At 50.7% G+C, this 13,920-nt stretch overlaps 1 protein-coding gene across 4 annotated transcripts in view; it reads right to left on the bottom strand.

Annotated features, from left to right (window-relative positions):
* WSCD2 (WSC domain containing 2) overlaps nt 1-13,252 on the bottom strand; it is a 113,974-nt gene extending 100,722 nt beyond the window's left edge. For 2 of the 4 annotated variants that reach the window (XM_037004324.2, XM_037004323.2), the window contains exon 1: nt 12,440-13,252. The gene's annotated coding sequence lies outside the window, so the exon portion shown is untranslated. Of the gene's footprint in view, nt 1-10,397; nt 10,421-12,439 lie in introns of those variants that run through there. The other 2 variants (XM_073223970.1, XM_073223971.1) reach the window with 2 other exon arrangements.
* Nucleotides 13,253-13,920: the final 668 nt, after the last annotated feature.

Here is a 13,920-nt window from a genome sequence, read left to right as displayed (position 1 = left end):
GATTCTCTCAACAGCTGGAGTCTTCCCTTTGCTGTGTCAGCCCAGGTTCTCCCATCTTGTCTCAGAATCAGCTTGCACATCCACCTTTGGATGTGCATGACTGGGGATGAGACCATGCAGTGAGGAGAACAGCACGTGGGTACTAGAGTCAGACACAGGTTTAAGTCCCAGTTCTGTCCCTTTACTGCGCTTCTCTAGACTTTAACTTTATTTATTTACTTATTGGTAAAAATATTCAGTTGACCCTTCAATGATGCAGGGGCTGGGGCACTGACCCCCACACAGTTGAAAATCCAGGTATAACTTTTGACTCCTCAAAAACTTAACTACTAATAGTCTACTGTTGACCAGAAGCTTTACCAATAATATAAGTGGTTGATTAATATGTCTTTTGTGTGTTAGATGTATTATATACTGTATTCTTACAATATAGTGAGTTAGAGAAAATGAAGTATCTTTTCAAATTGTTGCAAATCTCCCCCCAAAATTTCCAATATATTTATTGAAAAAAAGTCCACATATAAGTGGACCCATGCCATTCAAACCCATGTTGTTCAAGGGTCAACATAAAACATAACATAAAACTTACCACTGTAACCATTTTAAAGCACACAGGGCAGTGGCATTAAGTTCATTCACACTATCCTGTAACTATCACCCCTATCCAGCTCCAGAACTTTCTCATCTCCCCCAAGTGAAACTCTGCACCCATTAAACACTAACTCCCCATCCCCTTCTCCCAGCCCCTGCCAACCTCTATTTGACTTTCAGTCTCTATGAAACTGATTACTCTAGGGACCTCCTATAAGCAGAATCATATGGTATTTATCTTTCTGTGACTACTTGTTTTGCTCAGCATAATGCGCTCAAGGTTCCTTTATGCTGTTACATGTGTCAGAATTCCCTTCCTTTTTTAAGGCTGAATGCTATTCCATTATGTGCACAGACCACCCTTGTTTGTCCATTCACCATTCCTTCAGGGATGGCTGGGTTGCTTCCCCATTTCAGCTGCTGTGAATAGTGCTGCTATGAATACAGCTTGAACCCTTAAGTGGAGAATGGTGGCAACATAGCGTCTTCCTCAGATACTATACCTGAGGTGTTATAAGGACCAATGAATGAAAAGGCAAAATGGGCAGCTCACACTTCTTAGCATGTAATAAGCACTTGTATCATAGTAAGTCAGGGACCAACAGGCAATGGATGGGTCACCCCAACTGGGTGACCAAGGAGTGTTTTGAGTCAGGGGGAGGGGGTGGGAAGCCACCAGGGCTGGTGCAGCACCTGAGGGATAGAAACAGGAGAGCCATTACCACCTGCAGGCCAGGAGCTGGTTCTGGAACTCAGAGAAGGCTTCTGAACACGGCGGACCCCAGCAGGGGCTGTCGGGAGATAGTACCTCTGTCAGACTGCTGTAGCTTCCTCACAGCCCTCCCTCATCACTATCTAAATTTATGCTGCTCAGTTATTCATTTATCATTTCTTGTTCTAATACCCATTCCCCAAATCGCCCCCAAAAACAGGGCTTCAATGCTCTCTGTCCAATGCTCCACCCCCAAACCTAGTGAGACCTCAGCACACAGTAGGTGCTCAGTAAATAAACAGGCCTGGTGCACAGTACACATGCAGTAAGTATGTGTTGAGTGAATGAATGTGCAGTGGTTTGTTCGCTTATTCCCTGTGGGTGGCCAAATAATTCACTCCCAGAGATGTCCCTGTCCTAATTCCTGGAACCTGTGAATCTGTCACTTGCTATGGTAAAACGGACAGCAGATGTCACTAAGTTAAGGATCTTGACATGGGAAAATTATCTTGGATCATCTGCGTGGGTCCACTGTCATCACAAGGGTTCTTATAAGAAAGAGGCAGGATGGGGAGGGGAGGGAAAAGGGGGGAAAAGGGGCATTACAATCAGCACACATAATGTGGGGGGGGCATGCAGAGGGCTGTGCAACACTGAGAAGACAAGTCATGACTCTATAGCATCTTGCTACACTGATGGACAGTGACTGTAATGGGGTACACGGGGGGGACTTGATAATGGGAGGAGTCTAGTAACCATAATGTTGCTCATGTAATTTTACATTAATGGTACCAAAATTTTAAAAAATTGATTTATTCATTAAAAAAAAGAGAAAGAGCAGGAGCTCCAAGTCAGGAGTGAAGATGCGGTGACAGCAGCAGAGGTCAAAGGGATGCAGGGCTGGGAGCCGAGGTGTGTGGGTGACCTCCAGATGACAGAAGAGGCCCAGAAATGGATTGTCCCCAAAAGCCTCCAGCAGGAATGCAACCTGATGACCATTATAGACTTCTGATCTCCAGAACTATTAAGGTAATGAATGTGTATTGTTTTATTCCCTGAGTTTGTGGTCATTTGTCAGAGCAGCAACAGGAAGCGAACACACTCACAAGGGAAACCAGCACGAGATATAAGGGGCCGTGGGACCTGTCACGGATCAGGATGTAGAAGGCCAGGTCCTCCCTAGTCTCAGCTCTGCCACCAACTCTGTGTGACCTCTGGCAAGTCCAGGGGGTGGGCAAGAAGGCCGACTGGCTGGATTTAGTTACTAAATATTCAGAGCAACCCCAGAAGAAGGCACTATTATTATCACCCTCATTTTATAGATGAGCAAACTGAGGCACATGCCTTCCTTATGTTATTTCCTAAGGTGGTAAACCGAGGGTACTGTCTTTAGCCCAAGACCCAAGAACTGTGGGGCTCAGATACAAGTAGGACCTGCCTGCCTGATGGTGCCAGGTGTAGGATACTCATTCATTCATTCATTCATTCGCTCCACAAACACTGACTGAGCACCTACTATGTGCCCATCCTGTCCCGGTTGCAGGGACACAGCCCTGAATGTGAAGCAGGCTTTTCCCTCCTGAGGCAGGTATCCAGGTGCCTCCTCCATCTTCCTAGAGGGCATCTCCACCCAGCCCCACCCAGTTGGAGTCACCTTCCAGGGCCCAGCAGAGAAACTGGAGGCTCCGGTGTGAAGCAGGCATCAAGAAAGGGGTGTTGGATATATGAACATGCTTTTGAATGGAAGAGGACGCTCAAGTCCAAAGAGAAAAGTTACTGCAGATGCCCCAGCTGGTTTGAGGAAGATGCAGAGATTGGCAGCTTCATCTCCACCCTGGTATGAACAGAAGCCCATGGCTATTTCAGTACTAGGAGGAATCTAAGTTGTGCCCACTTGAGAAAAATCACTTCCCTTCTGGCACAGATGATCATCGTTGTGTGCGTAGTATCCGTCGGGCATTTATCTCATTGAATCCCTGTCGCAACCCTTTATGGGGGCATTATCATTTCCACTTTACAGATGGGGAAACAGAGGCACAGGGAGCTCAAGCAACTCACTGAAGATCACTCAGCCTGTAAGTGACAAAGCTGAGAGGTGAACACGAGCCCATTCAACTCCCAAGTCCATGATCGCAGTGCTGCACTCCTGAATCAAACCAGAGTGAGATGGGCTACTACTGTTCCGGTCCACCTACTGAACCTGTATGGGGTCCCTGCTATGCTTCTCTGCAGCTGTGGCGTCTACAGCAGGCTGGCTCTTGACCCAGCTGGACCCCAATGCCCTGTCCTGGTGGTGAGCCCTCCTGCATGCAAGCCATCGGACAGTCAGAGCCCCACTTCTTAGAGCTCTCTGTAGCCTCGTTTCTGCAGGTGACTGCCTCCCTTGTCAGATACAGAAGATGGAAGCAAATGTCGCGAGCCAGGCACCCAGCAGTGGCGTCTCGTTTGCAGCTGTGGTTTATCAGATGAGAATACTGAGGCCAGAGATTGAACCACTGGCGGTTCTTACGTGGCCAGCATCTGAACTCAGATTTGCCTGACTTCAAACAATGTTTATTTCTTAAGTCCCTACCATGTGCCAGAAACCTTTCTAGGGGCAGGAAGATGTCATTTACGGAAAACTGTGAACAATGAAGAGTTCCACCTAAGTGAATTTTCAGAGCACCGAGGCGTCATGCACGGAAACACTTAGCCATGGCATTGAAACACTTCATCTGACGAAATTATCCCTTGCCCTTCGCCCTGCCTGCTGAATGGGGTTTAACTGCTTCGTAGGCTATCGGGAGGGCAGGACCATCTTTGCTGTTTTACAGTACAGCTCACTGTTACCTTGGTCCATAATTGGCTACATTGTTCTATAATATTTAGATGAACACAAACTACAGAGATGAGGGGATCATTTGACCTCTGCACTAAATTCTCCTCAGCTGTTATTTTTTGTTTTCCTTCTTATTTTCAATGTCTCTTCATCTGTGCCCTGTTCTCAGACTGTCGCTGTTGCTCCTGGCGGCCCCAAGCGCTTTCTCTAACACCCTGCACACTTCTCTCTGATTTGCACCCTCTACAGGCCGAGAAAGCAGATCACTGAGTGCGTCAGAACGGCAGGCGACGTAAGAGTAACAGGCTCTGAGTGAAGACACCATAGCTCTTTCCTGATATGGATACCAAGGCAATTAAATGGGACCACTTTCTTTTTTTGCCTTTTATACAAACGGCTTGCAGTTATTAAGGCGAAACACTTAAGAGCTTTGTGAAAAGGAAGGTTTGATCATTCCAGAGATTCTGGACTTTCTCCTGGTCCCACAAGGCAGGCATTCAAACTGCAAAGAGCCCAGGCCACCTCCTTATAGTTCCTCATGGCAAAGGTCATGTGGGGGTCCAGGGATTTTCCTTGAACCTGCAAAGCCAGAGCCCGGGGCACACAGCCCTGGTGGCCCAGCCCCACTTGAGTTGTTCGCCATCCACTGTCCTAGAGGGCACCCTCCAGCAGCTCCCCAAGTCGGGCACGCCACCCAGACTGTAGCATGGCCGACAGACCCATGTTTGCCTTCATCACGCCTGTAAGGACGGACCCAGGTCTGGATCATGTCACTCGCACATTAACAAATGAGAGGGAAGGAAAGGAAACCTTCCTCCGAGGGGTTCCTGACACAGTGCATCACCTCCACTTGGGAGAGACAGTGGAGCCTCTACAGCAAGGGGAGGCGGCAGGAGGGGTGGCTGAGCACACAGGTTTTGGGGTCAGAGAGACCTGGCTCAAATCCCAGCTCTGCCACTCGCTGGCTGTGGGACCCCAGACAAGTGAATGAACCTCTCTGAGAGTCAGTGTCCTCCCCTGTAAAGTGGAGACCAGAGTCTCTTAATTCACAGGACAGTGATAAGGACTCAGTGAGTGAAGGGAAGGGAAGCTCTGATCACAATGTCTGTCATCACCCTGCGAACAGAAGCCATGATAATGACAATGGTGATGACACCCATTAACCTCCTGTCATCATCAGGAGCCATCAGTGGGTAGGGTCCTGCAAGACCCCTCCGGAGCAGAGGCCAACATATGTTAAGGCTTTGGGGCTAATTCAATTAAAAAAGAAAATGGGACCATACAAGGCCAGACTGGAAAAGTTTTTAGCAAGTACATATAATTCCTCTCCCATTCTACAGATGGGAAAACTGAGGCCCCAGGAAAGGAAGTGACTTATCCAAGGCCACTAAATTGTTATGGGAAATACTGAAAAAACCTGGACTGGATCACTGATAGAAGAACCAAGCGGCACTCGGAGGTCTTGGGGTGTTGAGGTTTATTTTACACGGGCGGGCTCAGAGGGGAGTAATCTCCCTAAAGTCTGAGCCCCGAACAAAGGCAAAGGGAGCAATATATATCTTTGTGCTTCTGTATCTGTAATGTTTCTACGTGCACAGCAAGCAAGCAGGCAAGGGGGAGAGAGTTTAGGGAGTGAGTGCCTGGCAGAGCGGGGAGTGATGGGGTGGGGGAAGTTAAGGGAGGGTTGTTGTTGTTCCTGTCAAGGACGGGGAGATAGAGGGGAGCCACCTGGGCTAGACTGCTGTCCTTGTAAACTGCTGTCCTTGTAAGTTTTTCTCTATCAAAATCAACAGGTGGCAGAACAGGGACCCAGATTTCTTCACTTCCCGTCAGGGGCTCTTCTCTTTGCAGTCTTAGGACAACACAGAGAATTTAAAGGGATCAGCAAACACTATAACATTTAGAAGCTGAGCTAGAAACTTGAACCTCTAGCTGTGGGAAGTATTCTGGGTCAGACCCTCCTGCTGCCCGGCACTCTGGGATGCATCTGTTGGTGCAAGGGCTGGGAGAGGGCACAGCTGCCCTCCCAGACTTCCAGGCATTTAGACTTTAGTAACCTGCTTCCCACTGGCTGGGTGGCCTCAGGATGCGTCTTCCCTTCTCTGGGTCTGCATCTCCCCATCTAAGAAGTCCCCCAGCTCACAAAGTCTCTGGAGTCCCTGCTCCTTTTCTGACCCCTCAGGGCCGCACCTATGGATGGATGTAAGCCCCCCCACATCATCGGATCACAGTGACTGAACCAAGTGTACTGAATTCTTGTCTTATCCCTCTCGGCCAAGGCCCAGGACACTGGCTGGGCTTTTTAGCTCAGGGGTCAGCAAATTTTTCTGTAAAGGATCAGATAGTGAATATTTTAGGCTTTGCAAGCCATATGGACTCTGTCACAACTACTCAACTCGGCAGTTGTAGCCAAAGACGATATGTAAATTAATGTGTGTGACTCTGTCCCAAGAAAACTCTATTTACAACAGCAGTGGGCCAGATCTGGCCTATGAGCCACAGTTTACCAAGCCCTGTCCTTGCTAATCTTTAATCACTCCATGCTGGGTCTGACACCTCCTCTCGATCTAGGTACTTTCTCTGGTTTGTGTAGGACCCTCCCGATTTTAGCACTAAATCTTACATCCTGAGAACCCTTTGTTTCAGAAAAAGCAAGATGGATGTCACTCTATCTGGGATCCCATGACCCCTGGTTTCTCCCACCTCAGGACTACTCTGGCTGTGACACTGAACTGCCTCCTCCAGAAGGGGAGGAAGAGGGGAAAAGCATGGGAGGAAGAAGGGCTACTGTTTACTGTGATTTCCACTGCGTGAAGGGCTTTATCAACGTGACATTTGATCGTCCAACAACCCAGGGGGGTGAGCCTGCTCCCAGGAAGGGTCAAGGCTGGGCTGGATCCCAGTCTGATCTACCTCCAGAACACAGGTTCTCCTGCTTCCTCTCGAGACTGTAAGCTCCTTGCAGTCTCTTCATTGCCAGTCCTCTGTCTCTTCATTGCCGGGTAGAGACTATGACACTTAAAAGATTCTAAGCAAATGCTTATTATCAGCAAACACTGATGCTGAATGAATACGTAACTAAGTGAATGAGCAAATCTCCCCACATCCCAACAGACACTTACTTCCCACTTCTGTGACATGAGTCATTCCCGTTTATCCAACCTGCAGGTGAGTTAAGAGGAAAATACCACATGTATGCTACGACATCATTACATCAAACATGCCCACTGGCACTGGGAAGGCAATATGACATCAGGGTTAAAAACAAGGTCTCTGTCATCAATTGATCTGGGTGCAAATCCCCGGTATACCTCTTCTGGGCTGTGTGACTGGAGCAAGCCAATTCACTGCTCTGAGCCTCACAAGTAACAGACGACAATCCTAACAGAAACTACCTCCAAGGGTTATTGTGAATAACGTGATATATATAAAGCCCCTGGCATGGTGGATGGTATCTGGTAAACATTTTGTAAACATTATTGTTGTTGTTGTTGTTATTATTATTCCTGTAGATGTTGAGATGAGCAGAAAGCAAGGTAGGAAGAGGGCTAGCCATCGTGAGAAGTACAGGTGTTCATCACGCAGCTCTGAATGAGTACCAGGGGTCACACAAGAGAAGGAAATACAGACTTCTGGCAACTGCATCAGTTAGCTTTCCCCACAATAATGGTGCGTAACAAGCAATCCCCAAAGCCCAGTGACACAATGGGGAGCCTTTAGTCAGCTAGCCTGTTTGTGGCCAGCCAGAGCTTGGCTGAGCGAGGCTTGTCCCAGCCAGGGCAGAAACATGCAAGGTCCTCTGAGACCTGAGCTTGGAATGGACGCACAGTTATTTCCACCTCCTCCAATGGCCAAAGCACGACATGTGACCAAACCCAAAGTGAGGAGCCACCTGCTGCCCTTGGGCGAGGATGGCAAAGTTGCACAACTAAGAGCATGGCTACAGGGGGGAGAAGGCATCGGGTCCAGCGGCGCCGCTATCCCAACATCCAAATACCAGCCAGATCTTGGAATTGGACCCACACTGGCCCTGCCTTCCCTGTCCTGCCCTCCCCCACCAGCTTCCTCATCAGCTCTTGGTCAAAATCAGGAAGAGCCTCCAAGTGGTGACACTTGGAATCAGTGAGGACCCCGTCCCCATCTTCCCAACATCTGGGCCTGCTCCGGGGAGCCATTAATCTCGGGCAATTTCTCTTCTCACTTGATTTGTTTATTTAAGGAAAACAAGTTACTCCTAATTAGAAACACGGCTGTCGAGATGTTCAGTACATCCTGGGCTGCCTATTTTCAGACCTTCTGCCTAAAAGTATACCTGTGCTCTTAACATCTGTGAGCTGGCTTGATAACTGCCTTAAGTGCAGGCTTCTGGTGAGAGAGACCTGGGGTGTCGTGGGGGCTGAGGGAGTCGGGCGCAGGAAAATACCCAAGGCTTCAGAGCAAAGACACTTGGAAAAATGAGCATGCGAAATCACGACAACCCGCTCAGAGCCGGCATCGACTGCTGGGTCAACATGCAGAACACAGCTCAGACCTGAAGAGCAGGGTGAAGAGTAGTTTTAAAGGTTCAGAGATATTTTCTGTTTGGAAGCTCTCGGCAGTGTTTACACACACACACACACACACACACACACACACCAAACTTTACACCCTTACCCTGTGGACACTCAGACACCCCCCAAGAGAAGTGCATGCTCAGAAACACACACAGGCACTAATACCAGACATGTACAAAAGTTGCACCACCCTACAGAGAGGCAACCATGCTCAGAAACACACTCAGACACCAGGAGACAATGCAAGAAAATGCAACGCAACACCCCAGATACACACACTGAGCAGCTCACTCACACCAGGTGATGCGCACTAATGTTACACCACAATACCCCAAAACACATTCAGAGACACTCACGTGCATGTGGAGATACACTCAAATGTATACTGCAACCAACACACACCAGTACTCAGAAACACACACACACACATAATCAAGTGTGCAATGCTACACATAGGCACAATGTGAAACATACGTGGCACGTAAAACACAAAAAGTTTATGCTGCAATATGCACAGGTATATACCCACAGAAACACACATATACACAGAGATGCAACAAATATACCATCTAACACTCACATACACACGTGCTCAGAAACCTCCACCTATTTACCCAGAGATACTCACAAACATTACACAAGAAACAGGTGCACATGTACACAGAGACTAGCAGGTGTACAAGCTATACACACAGAGGCACACGGACACAAACATACCATGAAAAACATGTAGACAGATATGCCTGTAAGTGCATACCACAAGTTCACACACACGTGTATACTTACACACACTGCAGGCACTCATAAGTGCCCACACAGACATGCACAGGCAGTTCATTCAGCTACTAAAGCATAGCCAGGCACAGCTGCACAGCTCAAATACAGGTATGACTACACAGACTGTCAGAACACATGGGTGCAGCTGGGCCTCCACACACCTGCCTGCTCACAGACATCCATCTGACTCACATGCACCCAGCTGCTGAGTGTTCACAAGTGCACACACATATCCACACTCACTCTGGCTCACACAGCACACATTTCCTTGCAAACACACACACACACACACACACACACTCCATTTAAATGCATGGGCATGAAATCTCACAAGTACATACATTGACACTATTCATATGTGTGTGCACACATTTAAGGTTTTTATGTAAATCATACTCACATGAGCACATGTATACAAACCTACATGAGAATACACACCTTCACACACATGCGTCCACACACACAACCACCTCCTACTCTAAAAGGAAAGCAAACTGTTCATTTTCTGAGTCTTAAAGTCAAGTCCATGGGCTGAGCTGGCACATGGCAGAGCCGTCCCTGCCCTAGTCCCTGTGCTTCATGCCCATGAACTCACTCCATGTCAGCTGGAATGAAGCTTGTCTTCCCCACCAGCAGTTCAGCATAGATCCAAGGGAACCCAAGTTTGGGGAGGGACATAATGTTCCAAGCTTCAGAACTACTCAAAAAGAAATAAGACTAACCAATGTAATATCTTCCCCTACAGTCTCAGCCACCCTCCTCCCCCACCCCACCACACACACGCACGCACACACTCTGCACCTTCCCTAGCGTGGCTGTTCCTGCAGGAACAGAGCCTCATCTGCTCAGATGGCTTCAGCAGACTGGGTGCCCCATACCCAGACACACTGATCTTTGCCCTGGATCCTTACACAGCTGCAAAGTTGAAGCTATGGAGACAGCCTACCTCCACCTTCTGTTGTCATGGCGACTCAGCCACTGGGTGCATCCAGCCCTCCCTGACCACCCTGGGTTCCTCTCCAAGAGCTGTGGTCCAGCAGAGCTGTTATGAGGAAGCAGCACGGGGGTGGGGACTGCAGGTGTCAGGTGATTGGAGAGAACAAGGGCCCTGCCCCCAGTCAAGGATCACCTGGGGCTCAGGCGGGATGGGCCAGTCTTCCGGGGGTAAACTGCACCCAGATGCCCATGCACGAGACCCCACAACAGGCAGCCCTGCTGCTCTGTCCGTGGAGCTCCAGTTTTCGTGATTCTACACTATGCGCTTTCCATGCACCGCCTCAGTGCCCCCAACACCCTTCTAAAGGAGGAACTGTGAACTCCCCATCTTCCAGTGGCAGGAGGGAGGTTTGGAGGGTGACATGACTGGTCAAACTCAGATGCATCTGAGTCCTAGGTCTCTTCCAACACAAAATTACATCACCTCCTGGGATTTAAAAAATCTCATCTGTGACAATCACTCAGGGCCATAGAGTGTCTGAAATGGAACATCTGAGGATACATGAAATCTCTTCATTTTGCAGAAGCACCAACTGGGGCCCAGAGAAGTCTAGCAAGTTGTCCAAAGTCACACAGCAAATCCTGAGCAGATTTGAAGCTCAACTTCCTGACCCAGAGATGAGGTTTCCCCAGGACATCAAGCACTGGCCTCTGACACCCTGGACGAACCCCTGGGTCTCAGCAACTTAGGGATGCAGCTCCTAGCCTGGCCCCAGGTCAGAAGCCCAAGCAAGGGCAAGAGGCCCTTAGGCTCCCACCTCATGTCTCAAGAACTGTCCAAGAACCACACGGCAATGCTATTCCCCAGAGGCAGGCACTCAGCCCGAGCGGGTGACTATGGGATCAGAGGAACATTTCCAACCTTCAGGCCATGGCCAGGAGCACCTCCACAGCCTGCTCCACTAACCAACCAGTCCATCCAGATGACCCCAGACATAGGCTGGAACCCCAGCAAGGAGGCACGAGGCCACCTAGGAGGCTGTGACCACAGGGGTGGCTCCAAAATGATCCTCAGAGACCAGGTGGCCTTTTTGGAGCACGCTTTTCATTAGATGGAAAAATATCTGGCCAAACTCATGAGCTATGTGCTGGGCTGGGCAGGGCCTCTAAGGGCCTGGAGAGTGGGAGACCCAAGCACATCCCTAAAGCTAGAGGTGAAAATGCCAGGAGCCCCTATCCAGCTGTGCATTCCAGCCCATTCTCTGACAGAGTGTGTACCGCCCCAGGCTCTAACCTGAATGGTCTCACTGAGTGGCCCAGGAAACTTCCCCCAAATCTTTTGCTCATCTAAGTTGCTGCAGGTAATAGGAGGTGAGCCCTGCCTCTCCTAGTGGCTCTGCCAAGGAGGGGGGTCAGCTCCCGTGATGACACGGAGGCTGCTGGAAAAGCTTAGATGGAGGCCATCTGGCTGAGTGAGTCCCCCTGTCCCCAGTGTACACACACACACACACACACCAGAATGCACATAAGCAAGGCTGCAAAGCCCTGGACACAAAGCCCACCACCTGGGTAGCCTTGGGTGCTGGCTCCCAACACCAGGGAACCTTCTTCACCAGAGTATCACCCCCAACAGGCACCTTGTAAAGCCCACTTGAAAATATGACCAGCTCCTCCCTCAGAACTCTGAACTGGCCGAGAAGGGGGTGAATCAGGAGTCAAATTAAAGGTGCCCACTGCCCTCCCCCTGGCACAGCACAACCTGAGAAGCCATCAAGTGCTTGACTTTGGGGGCCCACGGGGATGTCCAGAGGAGAGACGCCTGGATGAGTCAGAATGTCCCACCCTTGCCAGAGGAGAGAAAGTTTGTCATTTACCCAAAGCTGGGCTGTCACGGGTTCTTTACTTACAGGGCTCTGAGCACTGAACCCCCAGCCTGTGGGGAAGCGGCAGGAACTGGAAGCTCAGATGGGGGCAGGAATCGTTTTTGCACCAGCTTGGCGCCCCGCTTCCTTGCAGAGCCCTCACCCCCGCCCCAGATCCCCCAGCCCTTACCTGAGGGTCTCCGCCACTTGCAAACTGCTAGCGGAGCCTAGCAGGCGCCCGGGGTCTCTGCGACTCCCGCGTCCCGCTCGGCGCGCCCGCTCTGTGGGCACCTTCCCAGCTGCCAGCTGCTGCAGTGGCTTCAAGGAAAGCCGAGTCCGGATTTCCTTCCTCGTCGCCAAGGCTCCTCCAGCCGTACGCGGGGGCTATTTCTCCCGGGCTGGTGCAAGGGACATCCTCCGCGCCTCCAGCGGGAAAGTGGGAGAGCGTGCGTCCTGGATTGCAGCAGCGGCGACAGCGGTGGCCGGGGACGAGGAGGCGTTGGCGACGCCAGCCGGCGAGCTGGGGAGGCGGGCGGAGGCGAGAAGTGAAAGCCGGGCTCCGGCGAGCCTGGCGCGCGCGCGGGCTGGCGGCACTGCGGGTGCCCCGTGGCGCGGCGAGGCCCCGCGCAGGCACCCGCCCCGGGCTGCGGCGGGTGCGGGGCTCCGGCCGCCTCCTCCGCCGCCCCGCTCGCTCCCCTGGGCTGCACGACTCCAGCCCCAGCTCCCCGCGCCGCCGCCGCCAGCAGCAGCACGCCTCAGCCCGGCGCGCTCCTCCACGGAGCCACAGCACTGCCTACCGCTTAACTCCTTGCATGCCGCCCGGCCCTCCCGCAGCCTCCCGGGGAGCGGGGCAGACCGTGACGGGCCTGCTGCGGAGCTCGGGCCTGGGCGGCAGCTTCCGAACCTCCGTTTTCTCGTCTGTAAAATGGGCTCTACACACCCACATCCTAGGGTTATTCCGAGACCAAACTGAGCCAATTGCGCGAAGTGCCCAGCTGCGGGTATTGCATAAGCACTCAATAAATGGCACGGTATTTGCTGCAGCTGCTGCTGTGCACGAGGCTTAGCACATGCCTCACAAATAGTAAACACCCAATAAAGGGCTGTCTGGGTTTTTGTGTTTAGTTTGTTGTTTTGACAAGCAATGGGTTTAAGCTGTGTGACATCTGACTGTTCACTTCTCCTCTCCGAGCCTGTGTCAGAAGATTTCCTCCAAGCTCTGTGACTTTGGATAAGTCTTGGCACCCTTCCGAACCTCTGTATCTTCGTCTGTAAAGTGAAGACGATAGATAATGCTCACCTTCAGTGGGCCTCCAGTGAATCTCTGGGAAAGGAGCCCGTCTCATAAAGGAGCTGCCACTGAGTGAGAGCCTCCCAAGTGCCAGGCACCTGGCCATGTGCTTCAAACACATCATCTCAAGTCATTGAAACAACCCTAGGAGGCAGCTAGTTCCATCCATTTCTCACATCAGAGAACTGGGGCCCAGAGAGGTTATGAGGGTCAACCAGGTTAGCACAGCTAGGAAGTAGCAGAACTGGGATCTGTACCCTGAACTTCCTGATTCCAAACAGGTATCTGTTAAGCTTGGGGCTCAAGGAGAAGCTCTAAAGTAGCCATTAGTAGACTAGTCTTTGTAGATCTGCTTTTCTTTTATTAAAGCACACTGTTTT

The sequence above is a fragment of the Manis javanica genome, chromosome 15, assembly GCF_040802235.1.
Source record: "Manis javanica isolate MJ-LG chromosome 15, MJ_LKY, whole genome shotgun sequence".
Taxonomy (NCBI): domain Eukaryota; kingdom Metazoa; phylum Chordata; class Mammalia; order Pholidota; family Manidae; genus Manis; species Manis javanica.
The sequence above is the reverse complement of the archived record's forward strand: the minus strand, read 5'-3'. Positions and strand labels throughout refer to the sequence as shown.